This window comes from Nilaparvata lugens, chromosome 7, assembly GCF_014356525.2.
Source record: "Nilaparvata lugens isolate BPH chromosome 7, ASM1435652v1, whole genome shotgun sequence".
NCBI classification, from domain to species: domain Eukaryota; kingdom Metazoa; phylum Arthropoda; class Insecta; order Hemiptera; family Delphacidae; genus Nilaparvata; species Nilaparvata lugens.
This window is the reverse complement of record NC_052510.1, coordinates 7,808,137-7,830,551: the sequence shown is the minus strand read 5'-3', so window position 1 is coordinate 7,830,551 and position 22,415 is coordinate 7,808,137.

Here is a 22,415-nt window from a genome sequence, read left to right as displayed (position 1 = left end):
TAGTTTGAAGTGAATCTTGGGCATCTTCCCTCCAGGCCCAAAAAAACTCTGACTGTTACTTGCCAGCAATTGGGAAAATCTGGTGTGGCGCACTCACACAACTTTCCTTACGTTATGAAAATTTATCACCTAACGCTAGTGTTCCCGCGCATCTCAAGTCTACTATTCAAAGATCCAAGCCAGCTGGTGAAAGGGCAATAACGCTGGAGACTCACGAGGACTGCAATCTCTTCATAGTGAATCATTTAATAGAATCAACAGTTGCCAACAGTTTGTAATTGAAATAATAACATTTTCTCAAATTTCTAGCTTATTTTCAATTTTAAGTGAAAATGTTACTGAATATTAATTGTAGAGATTTTCATGCTTAATCTTTTCCACTGGAATTTTTTTGTTTAAATTGTATCTGAAGCCTGATAATTAGGAATCTAAAATCAAACTTTGCATAGATGGGGCGGAGCTCCTGAAATTTTTACAGATATGGGACTTGTGACAGTTGATAGAGCTTAACAATGACTATTTTAGGTATAAATTTGATCAAAATCGTTGGAGCCGTTTTTGAGAAAATCGTGAAAAACCCGGTTTTTGACAACATTTTCGCCATTTTATCCGCCATCTTGAATTGAATTTGATCGAAATTGTTCGTGTCGGACCTTAAGTTCCAAATTTCAAGCCATTCCGTTGATTGGGAGACGAAATATCGTGTACACAGACGCACATACACTCATACACACACACACACACACACACACACACACACACACACACACACACACACACACAAAAAGTGGTTTACCAAAAAACCACTTTTTTGGACTCAGGGGACCTTGAAATGTATAGAAATTTAGAAATTGGGGTACCTTAATTTTTTTCGGAAAGCAATACTTTCCTTAGGTACCTATGGTAATAGGGCAAGGAAAGTAAACCGTTCCGTATTTGATCATGATCACGAATCTAATCACTAATACTCACTATTAGTTGAGTATTCAGAAGAACTAGGATATAATAGGATATAATTCGTTGAAGGATGTACACACGCATTCTAATGACTAATGAAATAGGAATCTAGAAGATGTGATCGGAAGGATACCCACTAAATTTTGATAAAGAATGAATCACCTAAATTCACAAATATTCACCTATATTCCTACAGTTTTGTATACGATACATATTTTCTTAAATTAGTTTCATGGAAGATTGATAGCGTGGGATTCGATTCAACAATTTTGAACTCTTCATCCGTGAAATGCAAAGAAAGACACACTCGTTTCCGGACAATTGTTTGGTATTTATTTTATCATTGATATAACCGATTTGACTGTTTTGCCTTTCTGGTTTATGCTTTTTTTTCATTCTCTCTTCTGAGAATTTCTGGAATCCCTGCCACTGCGGTCTCCAAAAAAATATTGTTTTTTCTTCTTTATTTATTCCTTTAATCAATCAAGGTATTAAGTATACTTATTCCTACATACTCATTCTTAAATATACATCAGCACAATATATTATCTATTTTATAATCATAATATTAATAATAAATCCATAATATAAGTGTATTCTCTATTATTTACTTCTATGAGCAGATTAAGCTTATTATGTATGAAGTGGAACTCCCCCCCCCCTACACTCAGATGGATAGTCTAGTAGGGGGATTCCAAAATATGTTGTATATTGTATTTCTTATTCGTGTATTATGTTTTTTGGGGAAAAAAAGATTAATAACTGAATAAAAACACAAATATGTTGTCAAATTCTACACAGTTTTCGGTACACGACCATGTTTTCGTGAAAACTGTGAAGAATTTGATAACATATTTGTATTTTTTATTTAATTATGGAACGGTTCTACAATATTGACAATGTCTCAGTCGGAAGATTAATAGACTCCTGGGTGGGCGTCCACTAGAACCGTTTTCGTCCGAACTAGTATCGGCCGAAAACTACCGAACATTCTCCCAAAAAAGAAAGAAATAGATGCTCGTCCATTGCAACAGGTTCATACGGCCGTGCACGGCCGATCAATTTCTCGATCCGAATTGAATGGGATTTTCCGGCTCTATCCGGCCGAACTAACTAGCCGAGCTGAGACAACAAAGTGTTCCTAACCTAAAATTGTTTCACGGTCTTGTTTGTTTTTTGAAGTTGTTCTGTTTTATAAAGTTGTAACTATGGACACGGAATAAGCATACCGTGGTAGTGCTTCTTTCCTCTGTGCTATGGACAATGAAAAGTTGATAAGTTTGGTTCAAGAGCATGTTCCATTGTGGGATATGCGAGATAAAAGATATCATCGTCGTGATGTTCAAAGAAATCTGTAGACAAATATTACTGAACAAATAGGATCTGAAGGTAAGATTATTGTAATGAATAACTAATTTTGTTAATATTTGTTTATTCAATTTTCAAAATCTCAATATAATCATTGTTTATGGAAAATGTTGTTGGCTATGATAGTAGTTCAATAATTGGCAACTAGATTGACGTAAACGGTTCCAATGGACGACCATATTCGGCCGAATTAACGGCCGGCAGATTCGTCCGATCCAACTGCCGAACGGATCGGTTGAATACGGTTCAAGTGGACGGTTACCCCTGGTTGATTGTTGAATAAACTAATTCAAGAACTGCAAGAGTAGACTTTTTCTAACATAATAAGAAAGCTTACATTTGAATAAACTCATGTTACAATGATTAGTTTATCAGTTGACGAAATCGATTCACATTTCGGTTTCAAACCAGAAAAATAATCGACTTCCAATCATCAATCATAGAATACATAACACTTTGAAGCTGTTAGATATCAGATGACTGAAAGAAACGAGACAAGCGGGAAGACAGCGGATAGATGATGTGGAGATGAACTAAACCATTTTGACTGATCAGAAATGCATAACGGCAATTTGATAACTGAATAATTCATGAAGCTTCCAACACATTCAAATGAAAGTGTGTGCGAGGGTGTTAGAGTATGAGAGGAAGAGATTGATTGATTGATTAATCGCCTCTATATTAGGGCGGAGTTAGGACTCCTGGTCCTCTCTGCCACTCAACCAGAGAAAGAGATAGATAGATAGAGAGAGAGAGAGAGAGAGAGAGAGAGAGAGAGAGAGAGAGAGAGAGAGAGATTGATTGAGTACTTTATTTATGTAGATTACAATATATACTGGCTTATACAGTAACAGAGAGAGAGAGAGAGAGTGAGAGAGTGAGAAAGTATAGGAAAGCGAAGATGATACAGTAAATGAGTGTGTGAGTGAGAGTAAGAGTGTATAGGGAAGAAGAGGACCATAAGTATTACAAATGAGAATAGTAAAGTAATAAAAGATGATCAACAGAAATGACTGTTATAGAAGAAGGAAAAGGAGACATGATAACAATTAAGTTTGAAGAAATACATCACTTATGGTCGGAGTGAGTAAGCCACAGCGGTTACTTCATATTTAATTACTTCATAATTGCCCAAGGGAAAACCCGACTCAAAAACGGGGTATAAACTTTAGTCTCACAGCAAGCAGATGCACTCTGTGAGAATGAATTCAGAGGGAAGGGAAGAAGAAGAAGTGGTGGTGAGGAGAAGAGAAAGAAGGATAAAAATAAAAAGAAAACAGGAAAGGGTTGATGATGAAAGATAGCAGACAAACAGAGCAAAGGAACGCTTGTAGAATCTCAAGTTACGATGCTATCTTCCCAGAGAAGTTAATCGTTGTTTTTCATCCTGTTAAGAGGATATTTTTAACATTTGAAATCGACCTTTTCAATGCAGTGCACTCTGTCATCAGGTTTTTCAGTGAGGCTTTGAGCTTTTGTCGTGGAGAACCCTTTTATTAATGTCCAGAGGGAAGTTGTATTAATAATTAATTATGTTGCTTCCATGATAATAAACAGATTGGTAGAATGGTAGTTTTGTAAATACTAGTAGTATTTTGTAAGTACTAGTAGTTCGATGAACAGTAGACCTCGCGCAGTTATAAACCACAGCCTCCTCTTATACTGTCCATCACAGTATATCCTGTATGTGTCGGCGAGATATCGGTGTGAAAACGGCTAATGGCTGTTGGGGTTGGTGTATCAAAAATGCAAAAAACATCATCATCATCATCTTACGTACAAGGATTAGGTTAATGCCTGTTCCGACTTACAAACAGCTTATTAATATCTATATTTCAATATTACAAAATTACGCTATAATATATACAAGTAGTGTATTTATTGCCATCTCTTCCGTGGCCTACCAATGGATCTTTTCCCTGCCGGTTTATAATTCAATATCTGTAGTGGAAGCCTTTCTGCCGGCATTCTTTCCACATGGGCTTTCCACTGCTTCCGGTATTGTGTGACTTTTTCCAACAAGCTGTAAATTCCTAGCTCTGCTCGGATATCATCGTTTCTGATGTGGTCCCTTCTATCGCAGCCCTTGGTTCTCCGGAGGAATCGCATCTCCGCCGCCTGCACTCTACTCTAGGGGTTAAGTTGTAACCCACGACTCACTTCCGTAGAGGAGGACTGGAGCAGCCATTATTCTATAAAATTTCATTATAGTTTCTCTCCGTGCTTGCTTCCCCAAGTTCTGCTAATATTGCCACATACCACTTGAAATTTTCCAATCTTTTTCTCGATATCCAAATCTTCACTATAACTGATGTCGCATCCTAAATATTTATATTTCGACACTTGTTCTAGAACTTTTTTGTCAATCACAATTTTTGACCGGGTTGGATGTTTACCTGTGGAAGCCATAATTTTTGTCTTGTCTATTGATATTTTAAAATTGTACTCTTTACAAATTTCGTTAAGAACATAAACTGATTTTTGGAGGTCATTTTCACTGTCTTGAATAATCCACAAGTCATCAGCAAACAACAATGCATTCAGGTACTCGTCATTTGTTAGTTTAATTCCTAAAGCTACTCTACATTTCCATTTTCTGAAAATGTGGTCCACATAAATATTGAATAAAGTAGGTGATAAGCTGCACCCTTTTCTAACTCCTTGATTTATAATCATTCCGTCTAGTCAAAAATGCTAACATCAAAAGCTAATCTCCTTCAAGACATACTGGCAACAAGTCAGCCCGAGTTCAAAGCAGAGAAAGGTCGAGAGACAATACTATGTTATTTAGTTATTAATTGCATGCGTTATTGCATGCAATCAATAGTTCATTTAATAGTGCATAAAAATTGCATTCAATGAGGCATGCAATTGAAAGTCCAGAAAAAAAATTGAAAATGAAAAATGCTTGATGAGTTTTACGCATTTTATTAAGTGCCTCTCGCGTATTTATTAAGGTGCGTACAGATTTACGCGCCGCGAACATGAGCAATTCATTTTTAATCAGCTGATGCCAAGCTTTTTATGTCTGTATTTTACCGTTTCTGTGAAAATACAGATATAATCAGCTGATTAAAAGTGAATTGCTCATGTTCGCGGCGCGTAAATCTGTACGCAGACTCTGTATGTGCAAACTCCACATCCAGCTGTGCTCTATGTGACAGTAGCTAAGGAGCTGTCTACAAACTGGAGTGGCGTATAAAAATAAACTCAATAAAACTAAAAATAAATACGAAAGTTCAATGACCCGTCCTTGCAGTCCCCCCCGTTGCCAAGGCCAGGGCAACACTGTAAGTAAGATTCACTGTAAACTATCAGCATTTGTAAAGCGGGAAGCATAGATGTTATTTATAAGAAATCATGACAGTTTTATGTGAATTTCACTGTAGCAGTCGGTACAAGATTCACCATCAACAGTCAGCATTGGTTTAATAGGGATCATAGGTGTTATTTATGAGAAATGATGACAGATCAATGTGAATCTCACTGTAGTAGTTTGTAGAAGATTCAACTTGTACTTTCAGTATTGGTTGAATGCCTAGCATTGGTGTTATCCATAATGGATGGTGACAGATTGGAGTGAATCCCACGGTATGCTTTTGGATTACGCTCACTGAGAGTCCATCCAGCAAGTAAGAAAACTCTGCCCTGAGCACTTGTACTCTTTTCTCCTGTCTCTCTCTAATTTTCTCTCTCTCTCTTGTACTATCTCTCACTTGGTCTCTCTCATTTACACTGCTTCTTTCTCTTCACTTGGCGTTAACATGCCTCACGCACAACCATTACACAGAAATTTTTCATCACGCACAGGCACATACCAAAAGTAGTATCCTTTTAATAAACTACAGTCTGATCGTAGTTATTGTTACGAAAATAGCTTTCCTTATTCCTAGGCTTATAAATATGTTTTTCATAAATAAAAATATAACTCTCAGTACCCTTTGTCACAAAATAAGATTTATATTTTTATTTATATTAAAAGTAGCCCTCAAGAAAAAATACAATATGTTTTTCATTCTATAGATTTCTCAATTGTTCCAACTTTCTCCACAATTTATTATTCTCTCAAAATGTGATCGCTTGGAATGTTTCAGTTGATAACAGAAACTGTGATTGACGTTGGTTTTTTACATTATCTTTAGTATCGTATCAAAACTTTTCACCAATTTCTTGGATGATACAGAAGCAAGCTAGCTAATCTGAAATCAATATTTACAGTCATAGAAGTCTTTCTCCTGCACTCGCTCTTTGGTTCTGCGGAACTCCTTTATATACCACCCAGTAATCATTCAAATCCATTGTACCCTGCATCTTCTTCTTCGTTTCAGTTATAACTGCTATGTCAACCTTTTGCTTTCCCAGACAATCATTCAATTCAATGAACTTATTTGACACTCCTCTAACATTCCACGTGGCTAATTTCAACGTATCCATAATTCCAAATCGTTTTTGTTTAGCAATCCTATTTTTATTATCCTTAATTCCGGTCCGATTTCCGAGGCTATTTGTGAGTTTGTCAGTGATCTGATTGATCCCCTGGCCGCGTTACGAGCGCTGCGCAGGTTAAGTCCAAAGGTGGGAGCGCCACCTTACTGCATCTGGACTCACAGGATTTTTATAGGGTTTACTCCCCTAGACAAGGGAGCAGCCATTACCTTATAAAATTTCATAATTGTATCTGTTCTAGCTTTTTTACCTAAAGTCCTGCTGATATTTCCACATATCATTTGGAACTTTCCTATTTTCTTCTCAATATCCAATTCATCTTTGTAACTAATGTCACTTCCTAGATATGTATATTGAGAAACTTGTTCCAAAACTGTATTATTAATAACAATTTTTGATCTGACCGGATATTTGCCTCTGAATGCCATAATTTTTGTTTTCTTATTTGATATTTTAAATTATATTTCTGACCTATTTCATTGAGGATATGGACTGATCTTTGGAGGTCATTTTCATTGTCCTGCACTATCCAGAAATCATCAGCAAATAACAATGCATTCAGGTGAACGTTCTTTTCAAGTTCTATTCCTAAACCTACTCTACATTTCCATTTTTGGAAAATGTGGTCAAGATATATATTGAATAAAGTGGGTGATAAACTACACCCTTGTCTCACTCCTTGGTTGACTACCATTTCGTCCAGTCGTTTATCACCTGTATTGATTATTATTTGTGTATCATGGTACAGTGATCTTATAGCATTAAGGAGAATCGGCATCAATGGAGGGAGCATGTTCAAAGAATGTCAGCTGAAAGAATAACCATTAAAAGTCTATAATTATCAGCCAGTAGGCAAAAGAGATGTTGGCAGACCACGCAAGCGTTGGCAATAATAGGATTTTTTATGTTTATTTGAATAATTGGCTAGATGTGAGTCGGAACAGGTTAAAGCCTAATCCTTGTTTTGTAAGAAGAAGAAGAAGGAGTCTTTCTCTCCAGTTGACTATGAATGTTGCTAGTGAGATGGAATATTCTAGACCCATATGTCTGAATGCTCATGTAGTAAATTATCTGTAGTACCGTATGAAACAATTTCACATTTTCAACAATTTCTTGGGTGATGGAGAAGGAAGCTAGCTAATCTGAAGTCAATATTTGCAGTCACAGAAGTCTTCCCCTCCAGTTATCTTTGAATGTTGCTAGTGAGATGGAATGTTCTAGACCTATATGTCTGAATGTTCATGTATTAAATTATCTGTAGTACCGAATGAAACATTTTCAACAATTTCTTGGATGTGACAGATCGGAATTAATCAATATTTGCAATACTTCAGGGTAGTTGAAAGCTATAAATTTGAATTTCCGTTCAGTAATTTCAATGTTTATTGGATAATATTTCAGAGTCTACTCAGCTCAAACTCTGCTATCACATAATGCACTGCATCACAGCACTCTCAAAGCTTTTCCACAGGATTCCTAACTTTAATACAGAAGCGATTATCTTGTAACCGGATGTTACAACCGAAAGATAGTAAGAAGCTTATGAATGGAGAGACCCACGCATTTCTAGTCTACTGTCAATGTAAATGGAGAGTATTTGACAAATCGGCGTAGGAAGACATTGATAGACAATTTCTGAATGAATATTTCTCGGCCATATTTCGACTTGAAATAGAAGACGTGAGTGATGAGAGAGAAAGCAGAGGGAAGCTGATTGATGGATTCAGGAGAATAACACAAAATTCAAATTTGAATTGAAAGTAGTCGAAGAAATGTGACTGTTCTTCCAACGTATTTGCATGATGAATTCTTGATAATATTATTCCAATAATAACAGATGTTTCTTATCAACATACCTTCTTTGACTGTTGTCTTTTTTCGTTAGGGCTTCTCTTTAATAGAAATAGAAATAAGAATCTAATTGCTATTTTTTGAATTTACTCACAACATATTTCGGTCGAAATGATAATGATAATGATAATGATAATGGCATCATAGCTGAAACATGTTGTGAGTAAGCAATTTTAAAAGATTTCTGTTTTCATTCCTTTGTTTATCAAGGTTTGTACGGTTTGATTGATTAAGTGCTTTATCTATGCAGACTACAATAGTTGCAAATTATTATGCATTAATCTTTATGCAGATTAATTTATTTGTGACAGAGAAAACTTGGTGTCCTAACTCTGCCGTGATAAATATAATCAATCATATTATGCATATAATCAATCAATCTTGCAGGATGATCCAAGAACATGAACCCTTGAGGAGTTAATGATAAGACCTTGAGGAGTTGGCTACTGATAAAGCCGTAATGGTGGCTAATTCCTGGAGATCCACTACATAGATATAGTCTTAAAAATTGTTTCATTTTTAGTCTGATCTGGACATGGAAAGGAAAGAAATGATCAAACAAATAAAATGATTACAGTAGTTACTTCAAGATTTCAACTAGGTTTTCTATAAAATACTGTAGTTGCTCAAATTTAACCTGAATTCTTATAACTGTAATACTATATTGTGGAAATTTGTTGAAGAAAACTGAGGAAAAGGATCAAGAGTTTGAGAAATAAGTGCTGATGAAAAAACTATACATTTTTCTTAGAGCCAAATCTCAGATCTCTTTCCACAATAACTCATACTGTACATGACGCATTCATTTCAATTTCATCCAGAGTTGAATGTACCCTATCAATTTGCATAATATACATGTTTATGTGTGAAAATGGAAAGGTAGGATCTGATAATAATGGCTCTGCATCCAGATGATGGCGGAGGTATTCAAGGTTACAAGGTTAATAGCTGAGAACTTTTATTTTCACGCAACAATTGAGCTGTAACTATTCAGAATATGATTCATTACCTTTGGCTCAATTACTGGGTGAATTTATGATTACTCGACCAGTATGTGTTGAAAATCCAGTAAGTCGACGTTTGCAATTATGCCATTATGCAATTAAAATAATTGCGAAAACTTGATCGAGCAGTTTGGCATCCCTCGGTTTGTTCCGGTACAATGATTGGTGAACAAAAAGGAAGGAAATGACGTTTTTCATGGTTCTGTGGCGTTAGAATTTAGTGCAAATTAAGTGATTCCAATTTCCGTTTAATATTATCGCTCATTATGGTTGACTCACTTTTTAGAAAAGTTTTTCTTTTTAGAATAAACTTCTCACTTTTTAGAATAAACCGTAAATGAAAGTCATACTATAAAACCAAATTCCAATCTCATTATCGCTAGTCGATTTTTCTTTATTCAACATGAGAATTTCCTTCTGGTTCATATTTTGGAATAGTTTGTAATCTAACTTACAATTCTGCAAGTGAACTGCAACACATGTTGGGTAATATTTTTAACTCCGCCTACTGTCTCTTGATTGGTCTACACGTCTACAACAGCATTGGAAATAAACTTGAAATTCTGCTAAGAGGTGACAGTACCTGGATAACCACCAATTCACTCTCGACTCTCCTGTGATTGGACAACAGTTTGTAATCTAACTCGGAATTCAGCCAGTAGAAGGCAGCACATGTTGTTTCACATTTTCAACTCCGCCTATTCTCTCTTGTGATTGGTCGAACGTTTGTATTGTGATGAATGTATTTATGAACTCTGTCGCTAGGTAGCAGCATTGGATGGGTCATGAGTTCAAATAGGATAATTTTATTTCCAATGTAGTGAGATCCACGTTATAATGGCAGTATTTGATTAACATTGGTGTTGCTATCCTTGTCTATCATTCGACAAAGTGGATAGTGCTATCACTTTCTAGCTCCGCAATGTTGCCACATCGATTCTTAACAATGGAGGAATATATAATAATTGAAAAAATATTTATATTCTCAATGATATAAATTTATAACAGTGTTTAATTATTGCAAAAATATTTTTATGAAGATAAAATAAAATTGACCAATGAACATTAATATTGTCTCAGATATACCAATATCATCTATCCTCTGCACATTCACCGTAATAATACATTTCCGTTTAATATTAATAGATCTATAATTATTTATAATAATAATAGTATTTAGTAATAGTAATAATGGTTTTATCAAAGTAATGGGGATAATTCCCACTATTATGTATTGCTTTATTAAATTAATTTGTTTTTTTGTAGTTACTATACCCTGTGTATGTATTATATTCTATAATATGTTGTATTATTCTATGGAAATAAATAAAATTCAATTCATTCAATTCAATTCCTCTATAGTAGCAAGGTAGCAAGAGAGAATCGGCAACGTTGGTCTCCTATCTTCTTCCTCCACTGCAATTACAACGAAGAAAAATATCAATGGTAGAAGATCTCAGACTCGGTTTTCTGCTGGCACAGAGAGCCGATTCTGATAATTTATTCTACGATTCTTGATCCTGGAAAATTTCTTCTATACTCTTTGGCTACATGTTTGGGATTTTTATCAGTTTAAGGAAAAAATGTGAATCAACAGAGAGAAGATTTCTATTTTTGTAGCAGAACTAGCACCACGTTCACGCTAGTCATTCTTTCAAATTTCGAGGGAATCTGATCCTAGCAACCTTGACACCATACTGAGATTCACTTCAGATTGTGAGCATTAGTTCAATGGGAATCATTGATGTTTCACTATTTGAAAGAATCCTGACAGTTTATAGTGAATCTCACTATATAGGCTTTGTTCAATGACGAACACCGCCAGAGAAATGTTTATTCTATGAACAATTTTATAGATTTTTTTATTCTATGAATACCGTCATAACTAGAGAGTATGTTATATGTATACACAGATATACATGCTATATTCTCTGGTCATAACCAACGAGTGCATTCCGTTTTTCTACAAAAATTCAGCATTGGTGGAGCATATGAATGCTGACGATTTAAAGTGAATATCACTGACCTAAACAAGGAATTGTTCGATGCGCGGCCTAGAGAGGTCAGCAGTTGACCTCAGTAAGCTACTGTCGAGGTGAATCTGAAATCAGCGTTTAGCTCATCCTCGTCAATTGCATAATCATCGTTGTCTATAACCCTACTATCCAGTATTGTTTGGCATGAATTATTTATTTCCAATTCATGATAAATAAAATAACTAAATTGAGGGCCTTGAGTTTTAGTCATCGATGGTAAAGCCAATGATGGCTTTATTAAAATCACGAAATTCGAAAGTCTGGAGTAGCGATTGGATTGGTTTATCCATGTTCTGGTGTGTTTATTCTATCATGATATAAATCAAAGATATGCATTTTATCTCATTAATTAATCAATTTTAATTTAAAAATGATTTTTTTGTATTTTGAATTGTAAATTGAGTGCGTAATTGAAGAGTGTTAAGTGACACTTAACCTAGCTACATTTGGACTGTTGTATAAATTAGAATTGGAACAGTTTTGTGCTTATAAGCTGAGCCACAAATGGCGACCATGTGCTCTCCTAAAATTTAAAAATTGTAGATATATGTTATCTGTTGCAACACGTGCTCTGAACATATTGTATTTAGGAATATGAACGCTCGAAAAGCTAGAAAATTTTTTTTTTTTTTTTTTTTTTTTTTTTTTTTTTTTTTAGATTACGTCCTAAAGACTCCAGTCATGGAGTATAAGACAAGTCATGTTATTAGGCTACATAATAATTCTAACACTAAGTAGTTCAACCTAGTTTAGGTTTGAAAGGAATTCTTGTACACTATAAAAAGCTTTATCAACTAAATATTTTTTCATTTGTTTTTTGAAAATCTTCAAATCATCATTACTTTTCAAGATTTGAGGTAGCTTGTTATAAAATTTCCTACCAATATAATCTGGTTTTTGTTCAAATAACCTACTATTGTGACCCATTATATGATAATCTGCTCTGTTTCGCGTATTATACTCATGAACATCTGAATTCTGGATCACACCACTCTTTTTCACATGCATTACAACTTCATATACATACAAAGATGGCACAGTTAATAGACCAAGCTTTTTAAATAAAGGCCTACAAGAGTCTAACCTATTCACTTTCTCTATACATCTGAGTGCCTTCTTTTGAATCTTAAACACTCTGTCCATATTTTGTTGAGATGAATTACCCCATACTAAAATAGCATACCTAATATGAGATAGTATAAGTCCATGGTAAGCAGTTAACAGTAGTTTTTTATCATTCAGCCTAGCAAGCTGCCGCAGGACAAATACCCCAGATGATATCTTATTACATATCCTCTCAATGTAAGGATGCCATGTTAATTTCCTGTCCAATAAAATTCCCAAGAATGCTACTTTCTCTTCTTGGTCTAATTCATTTTCCTCTACAAACACATTTATTTCTCTATCCTCTACTGAATTATATTTACTTTTGAATTGTAGGAATTGACATTTCTTACTATTTATTGTTAATTGCCTTTGCTTCAAGAATTGGACAATTGACTGTACTCCAGTAAAAGCATTTATTTCTAGACTATCTAATAAATAATGTTAAAGATAAGCGATGTGTCATCAGCAAACAACAGAGCTCTGTGATCTTTTAACTCTTTTGGTAATTGGTTGACATACAACAGAAACAGTAAGGGACCCAGAATTGAGCCTTGAGGTACTCCAGCCTGGACCTCCAGTTTTTGAGATTTAATTTTTACTATTTCATTCCCATCCACCTTGGTAAGCTCAACACACTGGTTTCTACCTATGAGATATGATTCAAACCATTTTAGTTCTATACCATTCACACCTACAGTTTTTAGTATTTCCAATAATATTCTATGGTTCACACAATCAAAAGCTTTGGATAAATCAAGAAATATTGCGGCTGCCTTCTCACCTGAATCTATTATATCTATTAGTCTTTCAACAAGGGATACTATTGCAGTCTTAGTAGATTTCCTTTCTGGAACCCATGCTGTTCATCACATATGAAATCAATTTCTTCCAGGTGCATCAATACCTATTTAAAACTACTCTTTCAAAAATTTTACTTATTACATTTAGAATACTAATGGGTCTATAATTTTCAACTCTTTCAGAATCACCGCTCTTGAAAATTGGCAAAATTTTTCCTTGTTTCAGATCATCAGGGAAAATACCCTGCTCTAGTGAAGTATTAAGGAGATGCAATAAAGGGTCCAGTAATTCATTTTCACATTCTTTTAAAATTTTGCTTGAGACCCCATCCAATCCTACTGTTTTTTTGTTATTCAAATTTTTATTATTCTTGACAACTCATCTCTTGATAATGGATGAAATTTAAATACCTTTTCAATTGGCTCAGCATTTAATGTAGTTGTATTATAAGTATTAGTGTTCAGTGACTTTTGGAGATTATATGCAACCTGTTGATAATATTATTGAAAAAGTTACAAATGTCTATACTATCAGCCATATAATTTCCATGTTCATCGATTATCCTAGGGACATTAATAACTGTATCCTTTTGAGCTGCTCTCCTATTTCTATTAATTACCTCCCAAACAGCAGAGTTAAAATTGGTACTAGTTGTTAATATTTCAGCTGTTTTCTTACACTTAGCTTTCCTCACTTCTTTTGCATAGTTTTTCTTTAGACATTTGTATTTGACCTCACTCGGAACATCCCTCACTAATTTAAATTCCTCATAAGCTTCCCTAACAATATTTCTTTGAGTAAGGATATCTTCAGTTATCCATTCATCTACTTTGTTTAATTTACTTTTTACTTTGACTTTTTTTATTGGACAGCATACACTAATGTGAAATCTTAGAGTATCAATGAATTGCTTATATTTGTAATTTAGGTTACAACTGTTATAAACACTACTCCAATTTTCTTGAAGCAGTTCCTGCTTCAAACAATTTATATTTCCTAGCTCATATTGCTGAATTTCTTTCACAAAAGTTTTTTTTCTGCTTGGATTCTGGCCCTGCAACTTAACATCTAAAATTTGATAGTTGTGATCTGATAGATCTGAGCTACCTAACCTGACATTACAACCTTCTATATTTGTGAGGATATTATCAATAATTGTCTGTGAAGTTCGAGTTACTCTTGTATATTCGTGGACCTTAATTTCTAAATTATTCATATTAATAATATCTCTAATATCCTCTGTCATTTTATCGATCAAATAATAAGAAGAACCGTTTCTCAAAACTATTGAGAATGCATTTGAATAGCTTACCTAGCCAGATGACTGGGGTTATTATTCTTTTCAAAATAGTTTGAGACAAAATCATTCTGTCATAGAGAATTGCTAACAATATATGATAACAGTAACGTCAGTCACTGACACGTCTACAATAGAAACCACATGGTCCACTGTGCTTTGTGTCAACCCTAGTATATATCTATAGCATAAGTTGATGGCAGGTGAATGAAGATTGTGAATAGCGATATAGATATATAGTTAGGAGAGAAGTAAATATAGATATGTAATTTTCAATGTAACCACGTGGTCAGCATATGCTACAATTTTACCACGTGGTCAGCACATGGATATTATTGAAGCATTTATTTGATGATCAGTTATTTGAATGGTGATCACATAAAACGATAAACATGATATATGAGTAGATGTATTTATAAATTAGGTCATGAAGTAGATTAGGCTATATGTATAAAGTATTCAACAAATAATGTTGTACAATAAATTATAATTTAATAATTATTATAAGCTAATTAAGTTAGTTGAATCCGAATTCATAGGCTAAGGACAAATTTGTAAATAGAATAAATTGGTATATTTGATTGAAACATGTTGACAATGAGTATGAGAAACCTGCTTAATTTTATTAATTGAGTCGTAATTGATTGGTATCTTATTAATTTGATTTATTCAACTCAATTGTAATGATATACTGTATGAAATTGTGTTTTGTTCTTCATTTAATGTATTTATTATTGAAGTATTTGCCATATTAGATTTATAAGATTGATTACTGTATTAATCAAATCAATGCATTCAATTGTCAGTATCCAAACTTTAGAGTTTAAATATTGATAAAATATATGATATCATTTGTTTTAATAATGAAGGGGAGCCATAGTTTAAAATGATATAACATAATAAACATTATAGTGAATTCAAATTGATATTTGAATTCAATTTGTAAGCAGAATATTAGCTGAAGAGTTTGAGTGTAGGCGGAGCTAGAGGGCGAAGGGTGATGAGGGGTGGAAAATCGTGGTTCTAGTATATAAACAGGCAGACCATGCCTTGCAAGTTAGTGGCAATTAGTGGCAGTTAGTGGCAGTTAGTGGCAGTTGAGTTGCTGTTAGTTGCTGTGAGTCTCTTGGATTTTGGACAGTGTTCAGTGTAGGAGTGAGTTTTTGGTCTCAGACTTCAATTATCCTATAGGGAATTGACTGAGCCAGGTAAAGATTGTATTTAGAATTTTCAATTTTTCTCATTTCAAATCCACACCACCCCACCCTAAAAAGCCCAAATAACTATATCAAATTACATAGCATCAAAGTAAACAGCAAATTTAATTATTTAGCTCTTCTAAATACAAATCTGTAGATACAGTTTTAATTAAATTCTTGAAGCTTACAGTTGAAATTTTCTTCTAAGCACAAATAATAGTTTCTTAAAGCAAGGCTCCCCTAATCATATTCATTCTTTAAAATTTATCAATTCTTTTATTTTTGACTATAATCATATTTTTTACTAGAGTTGTTCAATACTTTGATTTTATATCTTATTGTTCAAGTAACCTGATAAAAGTAATAAGAACTGTTTGTTAAATTTTGTTGTTTAAAATTAAACTTGAACTGTTGTACTTTCAAAAACTTAATCATCTTGTATTTATATCTAATCATTACTATATTTTTGATCAATTTTTTATAAATTCATATAAATTCATATAGCAGAACTAGCACCACGTTCACGCTAGTCATTCATTCAAATTTCGAGGGAATCTGATCCTAGCAACCTTGACACCATACTGAGATTCACTTCAGATTGTGAGCATTAGTTCAATGGGAATCATTGATGTTTCACTATTTGAAAGAATCCTGACAGTTTATAGTGAATCTCACTATATAGGCTTTGTTCGATGACGAACACCGCCAGAGAAATGTTTATTCTATGAACAATTTTATAGATTTTTTTATTCTATGAATACCGTCATAACTAGAGAGTATGTTATATGTATACACAGATATACATGCTATATTCTCTGGTCATAACCAACGAGTGCATTCCGTTTTTCTACAAAAATTCAGCATTGGTGGAGCATATGAATGCTGACGATTTAAAGTGAATATCACTGACCTAAACAAGGAATTGTTCGATGCGCGGCCTAGAGAGGTCAGCAGTTGACCTCAGTAAGCTACTGTCGAGGTGAATCTGAAATCAGCGTTTAGCTCATCCTCGTCAATTGCATAATCATCGTTGTCTATAACCCTACTATCCAGTATTGTTTGGCATGAATTATTTATTTCCAATTCATGATAAATAAAATAACTAAATTGAGGGCCTTGAGTTTTAGTCATCGATGGTAAAGCCAATGATGGCTTTATTAAAATCACGAAATTCGAAAGTCTGGAGTAGCGATTGGATTGGTTTATCTATGCTCTGGTGTGTTTATTCTATTATGATGTATTATTTGACAATTTCTTAGTATTTTTCATTCAATATTATGATGTAAATCATGGATATGTATTTTATCTCATTAATTAATCAATTTTAATTTAAAAATGATTTTTGTGTATTTTGAATTGTAAATTGAGTGCGTAATTGAAGAGTGTTAAGTGACACTTAATCTAGCTACTAGTATGGTTTTGATAAACATATAGGTTATGCTGCTTCACTTTGAATCAAATTTCGAGTCCTGAAATATACAAGCAAAAATTTAGAATTCAATTAGATTGAAAACAGAAAAGAATGAAAAAATGATATAATATGATAATATACATCGAAATATCCCATTACTTTCATAAATGTATGCAAAATCTTCAAATTTTCTTCAATTTTTCTATTGGAATTGATTTTTTCCAGTAAATTATTGAGGGTAATGTCCACATCAGCTCTAGGCTTGTGTGTGGGCAATGATTTGTTACAATATTAATTGCAAATAAGTTTGCAATATTAATACAAATAGGATTGTATCTGTGATATAGGTATCTTCAGGCAAGAAAAATACAAATAGGATTGTACCTGTGGTACATGTATCTTCAGGCTACACAACGTTACCTGCGAATTACTGGTCAGGATTATTATTACAGAAGAGTAGAAAATAGAAAATGGAGGAAGATTGGAAGATAAAAAAGTCTTGCACCGAGACGACAGATTTACGAGCTCGGGTCTCAGTGAGACAGATGATATAAATTGCAAGTACGCAAGCGAGATAAAAACGAAATAGCGCCAGGTTCGGTTGGAAAAAGTGAGGTTAGGTTTGTTGATGTGCTGGTAAGTTCAATGATCTCCGGCGTCCTTCCAAGGTTGTCCGCTGCAGAAGACAAAAACTGTAACCAACCTTCGTTTCCAGTCCAATATTTTTTAGCAATTCGTTTCCACAGCGCACCACTTTTTCTGTCTGTTTGGACATTGTTATTGGCCGGCATTGTGAGCCAGTTCCATTGTTTGAGACGACATTGAGCTCGATTCACACTGATTATGAGTGGCCGGTAGTGATGCTGCCTGCTGATGGACCGGGGAGTTTTTTGTGGGATTTGCTCGGATCATCACAGGTTGCTGTTGGAAGCTAAATAAATAACAGCAGAATTTACACTATGAACAGACAAAAGAACAGCCTTTATTTTCGTAGAGAGCGAAGTTAGGGCGCAGTCGGCCCTCTCTTACACTTAACTCTCTATTACAAGATAATCCGTACAACGGAGATGTTGTACGATTCCTTCATATATATTCACCAATCACAAATTCATGTATGACTAGGCCAAGGAGAATATATTTTTGTGCTTGATCTAAAATCAATTATCGAGCCTCAAGTTCCATAATCTATAGTAGAAACACCAACTGCCTGAAAACCGTATCCATATATATTTTAAATAAAATATAGAAATCCAAGAACCCTTTCAGAATTGATCAATCACGACATGCTTCGGCTATATAATGCCATTATCAAGTAATTGGAAAATAAATTCCATGATATTATAAATCCGAAACATGTCGTGATTGAACAATTTTAAAAGGGTTCTTAGATTTCTAATTTATATGTATATTCAAGAGTAGCCCCTAAAGAACAATTTGATGGCGAATCATCCATATATTATATTCCATTTAATATCTCCATATTTCTCCATACCTCTTTTATTTCAACTTCATAAAAACAGAGATGGTACTCTTTGTTATGTGGGGGCTATGAGCTCTTTGAAGGTGGTGCATTTTGGATGAGGATCAGAGGACAAAGAGCACCACTTTGTCGATATCTCTTTCTCCATTAATCTTTGACAAATAATTTGACAAAATCTTTGAAAAAAAACTGGTGTGGAACTGATATCTGGTAAAGTGATACATCGAGAATACCTGGGAAAGTGATTGGAAACATGGTTTTGTTTGCATTAAATAACTGGAAAAGCTGATGTGTAGTCTTATAGACCCGTTTTTTCAATGCGATCTTCCACCAAGGAACTCTGAGTTCGTCTCTTCAGTTCTAGTCTCCAATTTCTGTAATTTTTCAGATAAACTTCAGATTATTGTATTGGAAGTTATATGCTGTAGGTATCAAAGATAGAAAGGTTTCATGATTGAATCTTTTCAATAGCGATACTATGCTATTAGTGATGGTCAGTCAATAGTCAATAATATTTATTTATCATCAATAGTCAATATTTTTCAAGAACAGTAATGGTTTCACAGAGAATTATTTCATCCTTATAGAGTGTTTACTCTGGAACTGAACCACTTAAGGATCTCCCTATCCTTGAAAATCAACTATGAAGAGAAGCTAAAATAGAACTCATTCCTGTACTATATTTATTTATCTATTTTCTGTATGGGGCTGCTTTTATAGAAATAGAAAGAAAAATAATACTCATTTACCATCGATAGTCAATATCAATGACTTGAAAATGGCATCAATGTCCGAAACATGTTGTGATTAAATATTTCAAAAAAGGGTACTAAGATTTTCATTTTTATTCCTATTTATATTTATTTACTACAACTGCCCTAAGTTTTAAGCTTATCGCCACGAAATCTGATCAGTTTTTAGCTGTCAAAGCTTGTTGTTTGTTTCCTTATCTTACTTATCCTGTCTTCTTGTTTGTTAGTGAAATGGAAATGTAAAATCCCTTATGAAGTATTTTACAGTTGTGTTGTAATTTAAAAGTGGTTGACAGTTTAGATTTGTGTTTTCGTTATGAAGTATATGAGAAACTATATTCCTCATTGTCTATTAAGGCTGTGCAAAGGCTAAAAATAAACTCTCTACTCGTGATATTTTTCAAAGTTTTTCTATTTGTATATTATCAAGCTATCAAAATAAAAAAGTTTTCTCGGGAAAACATTTTTTCTGATCATTACTTTTTGAGATATGAGCGCCTGAAGTTTGAATTTTTGGGACAGAACATTTCGGTAAGAGATAAATCCATGAGATTTGGAGAATGAATTCTTCATGATATTGTTGATCTAGTGAAACAAAAATTTTCTAAAAATATCAATTTTGAAAAAGTTATTCAATTCACTAAAAATAACGCAACTAAAAGTTATTTTTGGTTATTTTTAGTAAATTGAATTATAATCTCAAAAATTGATATTCTCAGAAAATTTTTGTTTAACTAGATCAACAATACCATGAAGAATCTATCCTCTAAATCTCATGGATTTATGCCTTATGTCAAAAGTTATTTCTGGTTATTTTTAGTGAATTGAATAATCATCTCAAAAATTGATATACTCAGAAAATTTTTGTTTTGTTTCACTAGATCAACAATACCATGAAGAATCTATCCTCTTAATCTCATGGATTTATCTCTTACCAAATTTGAAATGTTCTGTCCAAAAATTTAAACTTTAGGCGCACATATCTCAAAAAATAATGATCAGAAAAAAATGTTTTCCTGAGAAAACTTTTTCATTTTGATAGCTTGATGATATACAAATCGAAGAACTTTAAAAAATATCACGAGTAGAAAGTTTTTTTACCCTTTGCACAGCCTTAAGCATATTTCGTTGATGGTGTGTAAATATAGTAAATAAATCATAGTACAGTAAATAAATAGATTTACTCCAATATCACATACCTTTCCAATTATGTTAATTGGAAATTCAACTTCCAACACAACAGAATTAGATCAACATGGAATAACATATCAAACTTGAAACATTAGCCCATATGAATAAAGTTGAGCATTTGCTTATACTTCTAAAATATGGAGCATTTGCTTCATTTTCTATAAATAAACGTGAGCATAACCTTTTGCTCATGCTCATCAGAAAAATAGTTTGAGCATTTGCTCAAAAGTAAAAGCTTTTGCTCAAAATTGTATGAATAAACTAGAGCATTTGCTCAACTTTTAAAGCAAATGCTTCAAAAAAGGTGAGTCTAGTCTAGAGCAGCTTATCACCTTTTGCTCATAGTAAAATGGCTCAACCAATGCGTATGAGGAAGAGGAAACTATACCAGATACGATCACAACCAATAGTTGAGAACTATAAAACTCTTTTTAGATTCAACCATGATATATATCACCATTATCCCTACAAAAGAATAAATACAAAAGATAGCTAGCTACCTATTATAAAGATAGCCATCACAAAATAGGAAATAGGCATTTAAGAAGATGAGAGTGTAGACGATTATAAGAAGGCTATTGATCTTATAAGAATATGCTGATGATTATTATAGAGATGACATTTTTTCACGCTATCATTTCATAATTCTAAACTCAAATAACCTAAAACTCTATTCATAAATAGAAAACAGAGCAGACGACGCAAACACAAGCGGTGCACCTTACTTGCATATTTAGCGCTTCCGTGAGCTATAAAAACAAATTAAGGCTACAAAAGCGAATCAGCTGATGAAAAATCTTTAAAATACGTGAGCATTTGCTCCAGAGTTCAGGAGCATAAGGTAAGACTATAAGGTAAAGCTTATTCATATAAAAATGAGCAAATGCTTTTGCTTCTACCTTTTGCTCATGAGCAAAACCTTATGCTCCATGCTCTTGCTCATGAGCATTTGCTCTGGTTTTATTCATATGGGCCAATGTTTCTCAAGGAATATACATAACTAGCTGTAATTCATGTTTCAATGATGCATCATTTCCTCATCTTTTTATCTCAAACATTTATTCAGTTATAATTGGTCACAATCTTCATTTGTCAACTCAAACTACAGTCTATCCCAAAATACCGCACCTATAACTCAGATCACGTGACCAACGAGCTTTCAGCGGTAGTTAAAAAAATTCTAGACGACAAGTCAACACGGAGTAGGTCGTGATTATAACTGTTTTCCGGGCAGGTTGTCCAATATATGTGGCGAGATTCACATCAAACTGTCAGAATCTGTAGAATGAAAAGCATTGGTGTTATTTATGCAAGGAATTCTGACAAGGAAACAAGTGGACCACAAACTGACTTCAAACTGTCAGAATGGGAATCATTGATACAAGGAATGCTAACTGAAGGGAAGCATGATGTGATATGTATCTAAATATAAGAATTGCTGACAGTTTTAAGTGAACTGCGGGCTAGAGACAATGTCTCCACGTCCGCAAATGATTATCCGGCGCCAAGTTGAAG